Source organism: Schistocerca cancellata, chromosome 2, assembly GCF_023864275.1.
Source record: "Schistocerca cancellata isolate TAMUIC-IGC-003103 chromosome 2, iqSchCanc2.1, whole genome shotgun sequence".
Lineage (NCBI taxonomy): Eukaryota > Metazoa > Arthropoda > Insecta > Orthoptera > Acrididae > Schistocerca > Schistocerca cancellata.
The window spans coordinates 461,316,577-461,325,853 of NC_064627.1; the positions used below are offsets into that span (position 1 = coordinate 461,316,577).

The 9,277-nt window shown below is 44.0% G+C and overlaps 1 pseudogene; it reads left to right on the forward strand.

The window, feature by feature from the left end:
* The first annotated feature begins 6,573 nt into the window (after positions 1 to 6,573).
* On the forward strand, positions 6,574 to 6,693 carry LOC126163578 (5S ribosomal RNA; annotated as a pseudogene).
* Positions 6,694 to 9,277: the final 2,584 nt, after the last annotated feature.

Sequence of the window (9,277 nt, forward strand, 5' to 3'; positions counted from 1 at the left end):
ATATACAATAAAACTCTCTGTAACTTACTGCCATCAGGAATCAATGCCACTCCGATACAGCTTAGTCTGAGAAATATTAACTCTATAAATACGTTGATGGGCTCTCTCACTAGTGGGGTAACCGTAGTAATGAACCTGACAGTTTCAACTGGCCCTTTAAACTGAGGCAACAGCTTGTGCATGGCATTCTCGGGGGCTTTAATTGCCGCCCCAAAATTCTTGACAAATATTTCACCTACATCTACATGGAAGCTTTGCAAGTAACCCTTAAGTGCCCGGTAGTGGGTTCATTGAGCCAACTTCACAATAATTCTCTATTATTTCATCCTTAAACAGCGGAAAAACCCAACACCGGTATCTTTCCATGCGAGCTCTGATCTCTCTTATTTTATTATGATGATCGTTTCTCCCCTTGTAGGTCGGCGTCAATAAAATATTTTCCCATTCGGAGGAGAAAGTTGGTGATTAAAATTTCATCAGAAGATCCTGCCTCAGATAGAAACTCCTTTGTTTTAATGATGTCCATCCCAATTCCTGTATCATGTACGTGACACTCTCTTCCCTGTTTCTCAATACAAAACATGGTGCCCTTCTTTGAACTTTTTCGATATACACCGTTAACCCTATCTGGTAAGAATCCCACACCGCGCAGCACTACTCCAAAAGACGGACAACCGTATTGTAGACAGTCTCCTTAGAAGATCTGTTGCATCTTCTAAGTGTTCTGCCAAAGAAACGCAGTCTTTGGTTCGATTAACCCACAACATTTTCTACGTTTTCTTTCCAAATTAAGTTGCTCGTAATTGAAATTGCCTAGTATTTAATAGAATTTATGACCTTAAGATTTGACTTATTTATCACGTAATCCGTTAAATCGAAGTTTGACGGGTCCATTTCAGCACTTAGGTGGATGACCTCTTCATTATTTAGGGCCAACTGCTAATTTTCAAACCGTACAGGTACCTTATCTAAATCGTTTTGCAATTGGTTTTGATCTTTTTATGACCTTACTGGACAATAAACGACAGCATTATGTGTAAATAACAACCTAAGATGGCTGCTGAGATTGTCTCCTGAATCGTTCATATAGACAAGGAATAAAAGAGGGCTTTTAACACTATCTTGGGAATGCCAGAAACCACTTCTTGTTAACTCGATGACTTTCCGTAAATTACTACGAACTGTGTCCTCTCTGAGAGGAAATAACGAATCTAGTCGCACAACCGAGACGATGTTCCATGAGCACGCAATTTGATTACAAGACGCTTGTGAGGTACGGTGTCAAAAGCGTTCTGGAAATCTCAGCACCTGGTTTCAAGGAAGTGGGCTATCTCCCCACACTATAACTTTGAGCAAGCGTCTCATTACTAATTTTAGGTCATACATTGCCACTTTCAAAGTTTTTCGAATTTTTGCAGCATCAATCCTCTCTGGTAACATACCAGTTAAGGCTCACGTATTGGAGAGTCGTGAATTCGACTTGAAGGCAACATAAAGGTAGCCGGGATTTCCCTGTGCACGTCGTTAACGGTGATATTGGACGCATAACTTAACCAACACAAGAACGTGTCTCTTTTGGTGCAGTCATCGTGGTGGAAGACGACCAACGTTACCCGAAAATTTTTGTTAGTGCGTTCTGCAAACGAAGGGTTTGGTAGTAGGAGGTTGTAGTAGTACGGGCTATGCCCATTTCAAAACAGGGGTTTCTAACTACGGTGTCAGTAAAGGCTGTTGCATTGCCTGATAGAATGTTCTTCCATGGTCCACGTTGGTAAGTCACCTTTCAAACACTTTATGCTGATCGGTGCATAAACATTCGTCATGGGTAGTGCCCGACAGAAGCGTAAAGGCCCCTCTTCACCCAAGTGTGCACCGGTTTTCCTCCTTTGACCAAGGAAATGGGCTGACATTGTCGATATGTATTTTCTCACATGGGAGCCAACTCAACTTCAGAAGACCACAACCCCTACAGGGAACTCAATGCCGGTTTACTACGACAACAAATCTTGCATTCCTGTACTAACTTCTGAATCTGATTATCCATTCCTTTCCAAATGAATCTCTCGAAAACCTTCATTCTGGTCTTAAAGTTACCTAGGTGTCCTAATACCTGTGCTTTATGAAAATGCTTAAGTACACATGACACCAGATCCGATGGCGAGACAAATTTGTCGCCTTGATGTCCTCGAGCTGTGCAGCATAAAACATTGCCCCTTATCAGATCCTACTTAACAGTCTCTTTAGATCTTCATATTGTCGTTGAGCAATGTCTCTAAAAAAAGAGTGATAACCCCGTCAAAATTGGGCATACCACTTCCGCTGTTTAATTCCAGAGACTTTCTCTTGTTCACCATTACATGTATTTCCCTCGGTTTCACCGCCGAACATTCAGCTTAGACCATCCGCAACAACGTTCTTCATCCCTCGGATACGCTTAACCTCGGCTCACCGTTACACATATCTCCCTCGCTTTCATCACTGAACATTTAGATTATGCCATTCGCAACAACACTCTCTGTTCCTCGGATATGCTTAATCTTATCTGGCGAGCACACATCTGAGAGCTTGATTATCTGTCTCTTACTGGAACGCCCGACGCTCTATATGCATTTTAAATTTCTCTGCAGCAAATAACACGGCCAAGGCCACCAGTTCATATACTGAGTACTTAGCGGCCAATGACAAAAGACGCCGATAGGTGTACACCTCCGGCTTCCACCAACTTGGGTATTCTCGTAGAAAATCGGCGGCTATTCCCGGCGTAGATGCGATCGTCTGGACAATGAACTTCCTTTCAGAATCTGGCATCGCCAGTATAGACACACTTGGCAAACCTATTTTTAGCCCTTCAAAAGATGCCTGCTGGAAGGGACCTCACTCAAACCTTTTTCCCCTTTTCCATAACTCGCTGAGACGAGCAGATAATTGCGCAAAATTGGGGACGAATTTTCGGAAGAAATGTTCCATGCCTAAAAAACGTGCAACCTCTTTCACGATCTTAGGTGGCGGGCAGTTGAGGATTGTTTCAGTTCGGGTTTAATCAATACTGATGTCCGTAGAGGATACAATGTGCCCCAGAAAGGAAATCTCTGGCTGTGAAAATTTCACTTTGGAAGGTCTGACCGTAAATCTCGCCTTCCACAAATGCTTCAGCATTTCTCTAACATGTGGAACATGTTCTTGGAAATCTCGACAAAGAGTGATTAAATCATCCAAACAATGGCACACGCATCTGAGAAAACTTTGTCCTAAATGCACGACAACACAGCTCCCCTCGTTGAGAGGCCGAATAGTATCAAGTTGTACTCATACAGATTCCACGCGGTCGCCAAGGGAGTCACTGGCTTAGATTCTTCCACCAATGGCAGGTGAAAATACCTCTGGTCAAGTTCAAATGTTGTAAACTTAGCTTTCTGGAACCATGCGAAACAAGAGGGCAAATCCAGCAAAGGAATAGATGTAATACTATTTTCTTATTAAACTCGCGATAATCAGCCACTGGCCTAACCCTAACATGCGGTTTAGGGATTAAGAAAAGGGAAGATGAATACGGTGACTTAAACGGTCTAATCATACCGTCCCCCAACATTTCATCCACTGCCACCTTTAAGTGTTGTGCGCATGATGGAAACAGCCAATATGTGGAGTGTCTCATTGGAATATATAGAAAAGTACATAAATGTTGACTAACAATGCCTAGGTTGTATGTGCAAACATTTCGCTTGCTTTTGCAATCGAGAGATAGGTTTGTGAAATTGTTCTTCACCCATGACGGTAAGCAAATCCTCGAGTATGTTCATACAGTCCAACACTCGCCACCAAACTCTACCAACCTGAGAACGTGAGAGCTCACTTCTGATACACGTATCACTGGAGTTGTCTCAGCCAAAGACTGGACGTTTGAGATGTCCTCACTCACTTTTGCCTGCTGCATGTCTGGTGGTGTCACCAGACAGTTGAGCACTTCACCAAGATGCTGCGCCTGTTCAGCTGTGTTTCCCACGATATCTGCACTTTGATTTCTAATTCGCACTTCAATTTGTGCTCGTCGAAATCGGCCGCTCCGGTCACCTACCCTGTGACCACACTGAAATAGAAAAATAAACAGAAGTATCTGTCACCAAAACACTAAAGTACTAGAATACAAAGATTCTAAACCATCTTCTTTACCACCCACAGCTCACCATAACCGCAACCAAGCTAAGCTACCAATGTGTTCCGCCAGAGGGAGTGGCAGGACTAGGTTGGCTCAAATGGCTCAGAGCACTAAGGGACTTAACTTCTGAGATCATCAGTCCCCACTAGGTTGACTTATGAGGAGGCTGGTAACCTTAAAATATTTATTCAATAGATTCTTAAAATTAATTATACAACAAATATTCAGGAGATCTATGTGGCACAGTTTAAATTTGCATTATAGAATATAATGTTTTCAGCAGTCCAGTATTGAGGAGAGCTACAACCAAACTCCACAGTTTAAAAAACGAGATGAAAATACCCTGGCAGCCTCAAAATAATTTTAAAACACAAGAAAAAAAAGTTCCTTGACTAACTCTATACGTTTTAGAATCAAGAAAATAGCTCAAAGGAATTCCGCAAACGCTTTTAAATACAGCTGAAGTCAAAGTATGCAATGAATGTAGCGCTGAACACACAAAGTTTCAAAATAACAGTAAATAGTCTTATACAGAACTTATTTTAAAATTGTAAACACCGTCTGGTCACTAAAGCAACTTAAATCAATGCACCATCTGACCAGATGCACCAGATACCAAAACACCTCCAGGTTTCACAACTGGCCAACTTAGAATTTAGGTTTAGACCGGGTTCATCGGAACACATTAGAGAAAAGAAACAATCTTGCAACACAGTTAACTGAGAAGGTATCAGGCCAAAACAAGTAGATAGCGAAACAAATATACTGCAGGTATGTTGTCACTACATGTGCGCAAATGTCGAGATAACAAGTACAAAATAGGTGTAGTTTGCTGAATACTATTGTACTACTGCCCTAACTGACCAATGTATCTTGGTAGAGGCAAGATAATTTCATAAGCAATCTCCGGAACACACAGCAATTGGTGCCTAGTAACAGCAAGAAATGCTGCATTTAGAAGTCGCACTACTGAAGACAGTGTCATTAACCACCACTTGTCACGAGAAGTGAGAACAGCGCTGTCTGATCAGACACTTACGCAGTCTAAGTCGCCCGTCTCCAATGTTGCCTTGCTTCATCAGGCCGGAAAGAAAGCCCTAAAGCAAACTGCGCTCGATTTGCCGTGCCACAACCGTTCGGCCAACCCACTCTTCATAACGCCAGCCAATTGCACCAAGGTTGTCCAGACGTACAGTTAAATCCGTGCTTCCCGCTTTTGGGGCGGTGTCCCCGGGTTTCTTTTTGACGTTTCTCGTTCGAACGACTCCACCACTCTCTCTACACGTCCTCTAACAGGTCTCAGTGGGCGCCTCTGGGCGGGGCCCGTGTTGCGGCCAGCCTGCCGGCAGCGCTCCAGGAAATCCGGCGCTAAGTTTGAACAGCTGTGGCTCACTGACGTTCTATGACAGCATAGTCCCCCAGTTGGGCCCATTATGGTGACTCATCTTTCCAGAGATTTGGAACGATGTTTTTTCGGCAGTGATAAGTACATAATCGAAACTATCAATTTTCAACTTCTGTCACATTTCAGTAGCGGGCTTAAGAGGCCCATTTGCCTTTCCGAATAACTCAGGTTTGGCAGGATCACATTGAGTCTTTTAGAAAGAATTCTCCTCATGACTGGCAGTAAGGCGTCGCCTATGACGTAAGGCCTCCCTCTGTAAGCGTCTCTGACACTCTCCACTATTGTTCCGTTGTTCCTGCGTATCTCACTGGTCAAGTTATGCTCAAACAAACTGCTGAACATAGGTGCTACCTTGTAAAATACTCAACGCATTGGTTGCTGCAGCATTACAATGAACAGGGTTCAGTAGCATTTCAGAACACGAAAGTGTTGCTCGCTCATTAAAGCGAAAGATGGACACACTTCATATTAATGTCCACTGATAGGTGTGTGTGGATACTTTTGATCAGACAGTGTGTACTGGTATCAGCAAGGCGGGTGCCATCGTAAGTCAGCATGCACCAAATCTTCTGTAGCTGCAGCTCAACTGCAAACTGCATCAGTACAGTTGGTCGCCGTTTCTACTGCAGCTGGTGCTTTTACAGTATCCGCAGCAGCCATCGGTCCACAGTCGGGCCCAGCAGGTTCAACTTCACCTAGCGGCGACATCACTTAGCCGATAGCCAACATTCCACCACTAAATCTGATGATTCTGAGTCACGAACCGGTGCCGCCAAGTGACGACATCATATACGGTGTCTTTGTCCGTCGCTCTGGCCAATTCAAACGGTCCTGGGATCGGCGCGAGGCATCTCTAGATCGTTGGCTGCCTGGAATGTCTGCCTCGCGTCAGGATGGGCGCCTCGCCAATCACATCTCTTTCGCTGAGGCAGCACGTGCTGCCACGGGTCTACATACGCCACTGGGTAGTAACTCAGTGCCTGGCTGAACACTCACGCCACTCAGGTGGGGAGGCACCGGCCTTGCCACATTGGTAACACTCGTTCCTGCTCGGTCACCAAAGTTAAGCAACGTTGGGCCTGGCTAGTACTTGGATGGGTGACCATCTGGGGAAGACCAGGTGCTGTTGGTTTGAAGGACACGCAAGTCGCCGAAGTAGCGTCCACTTGAAAGACTTGCACCAGGCCGTGGTGGCACACGACATTTATTTATTTATTTATTTACTGAGTTGCGGAGAACAACCACTGTATGGTAGTCTTGTAAAACAAAGAAAACTAGACGAAAAACAAACAGAAAGAAACTAGACGCATTCTCCTGATTCCGCACTCGATGTGGTGCTTGTGGACCGCAGCCCACAGTTTCCGCATACGCCATTCTGGGACAGAACCATGCATGCTGACTTACGATGGCACCCGCCTTGCTGATACCAGTACACACTGTCTGATCAAAAGTATCCACACACCTATCAGTGGACATTAATACGAAGTGTGTCCATTTTTCGCCTTAATGACGGCATGAATTCTGCTTGCAACCCTTTCAGTGCGGTGTCTGAACGTCTGTGGAGGAATGACAGCCAATTCTTCCCACTTGGCCGATACCAGAGAAGGTGTTGGACGCTGGGATCTGGAGGAAATTCGACGTTCTAGCTCATCCTAAAGCTGTTCCGTTGGGTTGAAGTTGGGACACTGGGCAGGCTAGTCCATTTAAGAAATTTTATTGTCCACAAACCATTGCTTCACAGATGCTGTTTTACGGAAGGGGGCAGTATCATGTTGACATAAACAGTCATCATCTTCGAATTGCTTCTCCGCTGTACGCAGTACACGGTACTGTAAAATGTGTTTATACACTTCCACAGATGTCGCTTCTTCTTAATGCGCAACAAGGGGAACATACACTACCCACGAAGCCGCTCATACACCGTAACACCACCTCCTCTATACTACAAAGGAATTCGCAGTAGCGAATAAGGAGCTGTAGAATGGAATGACTGCAATGAAAATTTGTGCCGGACTGGGACTCGAATACGGATTTCCGTGCACGACTCACTGCCAGACCCAAACTCCCATATGTCGTCAGCCATGCGTCTACGACTAGAACTCGTACATCCATTATATATTCCCGTACAGGTCAGACACTGTACTTTGAAAGTCGATTGCCCAGTACCGGCAGATAAATACGATATTACAGTGCGTGTTATTCCGATTACGATGCAAAGTTCTTTTGGGCATACATGCATGTCTGCTGCTCGACCATTGTACCTCATTATTTTTAGCCTCCCCAACACGGTCATTCTGTACGCTGGAATGCTGGTAGAATTTTGGAACTCACACGTGATTCCTTCCACTGATTTCATGCGATTTTTCAGCCACTGACAGTTGTTCGACGGTTCCTGCTCGTCTTCGCTGAACAGTGGTTCTTCCCTCCACTCCACAATCACATCACCAGCTGTCAACTTCGGCAGGTTTAGTTGGAGTGAAATGTCCCTGATGGGTGTTATTCGGGTGCTATCCAATGTCCAGTCCTGACCGATCGATTCTGCTGTTACTGCTTCCCTACTGACAACACAACACTCCCCGCTTCCTTCCTGGCTGGCCCGTCTCGCGTGACATCTACTGGTCAACTACGCATTACATAGGAGTGTCGGGATACACTTGGTCAGAAAGTGTTCTCAGTTTATAATTTCTTGGTACGTATGTACTTTAATGTAATATTTTTCCAAGGAAATAATTTTTTATTTCAACAATACTTCATATTTAGCTTTAAGACTAAAGAATTTATGTTTTTACAGATTTATTTCGACTAAGGTTATCGTCATCGTCGATACTTCTAGGCACGATTTACAAAACAAAGCCGTGTGGTCTTTAATAATGATGATGATGTCCCACACTCCGAGGAGCGTAGGGTACGATGTGGGAGACCCGCACCGCCGTACTAGGCAAGGTCATAGCGGGGGTGGTTTGCCATTGCCTTCCTCCGACCGTAATGGGCATGAATGATGATGATGACGACACAACAACACCCACTCATCTCGAGGCAGGAAAAATCCCTACCTCGCCGGGAATCGAATCCGGGACCCCGTGCGCGGGAAGCGAGAACGCTACCGCAAGAACACGAGCCTGATCCAATAACCTCCCATAAAACCTTTTAATACCTTACTATTTCCTTCACGTATAGTTTCAAGATGCATACAAATAAATTACTTCTTTTGTGTGCGAATAAATATTCACAACATGAAAATTTCTGCTTGAAACGTAAAATAAGTTATTTTAAGTAGATTAAGCCAACTGTCCACAGGTCTAAGCCCCTGTAATTGTCATTATGTGTAATGCACAACGTCCGTAATGTGTCGATAAAACTTCGTTCGTACACAGCCATGACTTAAAAACATTGAATTTTCTTTTTCCACTCCTGTGTAATCCACAGTCATATTATTAAACGATCAGGTTTAACTGCTGGCATAAGGCACAGATGTTTAAATATTAGAGTACAATTAGCACTGAAAATCTGAAGTCGACTTGCAAGTGTTCAGTAATGTTGCACATTATATCAAGACAATAAATATTTAGTATTGAAACACTGAAGGTTTCCGATGTAAATGAATACATGGATGGAAGAGAAACGGATATGTACGATTATAATAAGCCATTATTCAGAATTTGATCTGATTTGTATCGCTCTATTTTTTCTATGACTTATCTCCCCGGAACTGCTAC